This window comes from Corvus brachyrhynchos, unplaced genomic scaffold (genome assembly GCF_000691975.1).
Source record: "Corvus brachyrhynchos isolate BGI_N302 unplaced genomic scaffold, ASM69197v1 scaffold126, whole genome shotgun sequence".
Lineage (NCBI taxonomy): Eukaryota > Metazoa > Chordata > Aves > Passeriformes > Corvidae > Corvus > Corvus brachyrhynchos.
The window spans coordinates 8,832,372-8,834,031 of record NW_008239283.1 but is presented as its reverse complement, the minus strand read 5'-3'; the positions used below and the strand labels follow the sequence as shown (position 1 = coordinate 8,834,031).

General features: G+C 46.7%; 1 protein-coding gene across 2 annotated transcripts in view; it reads left to right on the top strand.

Annotated features, from left to right (window-relative positions):
- Positions 1-1,660, top strand: part of SLC15A2 (solute carrier family 15 member 2) — a 73,192-nt gene that overhangs the window by 14,852 nt on the left and 56,680 nt on the right. The gene's annotated exons all lie outside the window — the stretch shown is intronic.

The window sequence follows — 1,660 nt, the reverse complement described above, 5'->3', positions numbered from 1 at the left end:
CAGTGTATCCCCAACACCACTACGCACCAGCCAGGGTGGAAACACCATCTCCACTTGTCACACACCACAGATGAGACTGCAGTGGATGTGTTAATGTACACCATTGCCTGCTGCTTAGGCATGTGCCATGCTGCTGCCCAGCACGTTCAGCACTGCTCTATGGCTTCTGGGTGGCCACAAGCTGAAGAACACCAGAGGTGGTTTTTTGTGTGTCCATGGAAAAACCATTTCTTTGCTCAGGGTTGCTGTTTGCACAAGAGAAGCACACAGAGTGTTTGCAGGTATGTGTTGCAGAACTCAGCTGTTGTGTGGTGGGCACAACCCCATGCAAGATCCCAGGAGGAAGGAGAGGCTGGGGATAGAGGAGGAGGAGGATTAAAGCAAATGCCTAATTCAGTATTCAGTCAGAAGATGTGATCCAGTTAAGCTAATGGGACTGGAGATCTGGGAGAAAGATGGTTGAGCAGGAGGAAGACAAACAGGTGCTCTGGGGTGGCATCAAGGGAAGGCTGAGCACTCCTGGTCCCACTGATGTGAGGTCGATCAGATGTCACTCATCTCCAGGAAAAAAGGACCTTTTATTGGGAGTTAGCATAAGGATGAAGAGTCACAGATGAATTCTTCCTTCTATGAGAGTATAACCCTTCTCCCTGCCAAACTCTGAGGGGATTTGTCATGAGTGCCAGTGGAGAGCAGACTGCCCTGGGCACAGGATGGCCAGGACAAAAAGAATTGTGCTACAGTGTTGGGGTCCCTGGAGATCCAAACTCTGTATGGTTAGATCAACATTAAAAAAAAAAACAAAAAAAAAAATCTCTAATTTTGTGCCAGTTCCTCTGGGACCTGATGCAGGGAAAGCCCACATGACTGCACTTCCCCCTGGAGCTGGTGAGAGCTGCTCCCACTCACTGTGTTAGCAAATTGATCCCCATGGTCACTGCGGGGGGAGGCTGAAAAGAATGGATGGCACTGCAAGCTCGTTATGAAAATGCAGGGAACCAGAGTTAATGAATCTTGGACGAGCCCCTAATCTGCCTGACCCTTGGTGTAATGGTAGAGGAATCTGGGTGGGGAGGATCTGATTAACAGATCAGTGGAAATGACAGTCCCTAGAATGCAGAAGGTCGTATCATATCTGTCAGTGCTTGCATCTGGGAGGGGCCACTGTCAGAGAGCTGAGATCTCTGTGGATTAGATCTGGAAGGTTTTTTTTATCAGAACAGAGGTATTTTTGGGATTTACATGTTCTCTGTCCCTGGCATCTTGCCTTGATGAAATACCGATTACACAGTTGCAATCTGACTTAAACCACAGTCAAAAAATCAGCTGTGTGCTGGGTTGTGGTGAGAATACCCTCTCTGTGATGGCAAAGATTTGAAATTGTGCAGTGCATTATATCTCCTGACATAGGAAATCTTGCAGAGAACAATGAACAGGCTGTTTACTGTGGGTGTGTGGAAAAAAAAAATGGAAAAATTGGAATTAATGCCTTCTCTGAGATTTTCTTAGTCCAGTAGCCAGATTAATGAATGAAACCACTTGCCCCAGATGTGCAGGAGATTATGCTGCTTGATGCTTGTTTTATGGGCAGTGTAGTTAAGGTTAGGAAACTTGAAATAAGTGCTCAAGGGCCTGACAAGCAACGTAGTCAGAACCAAAC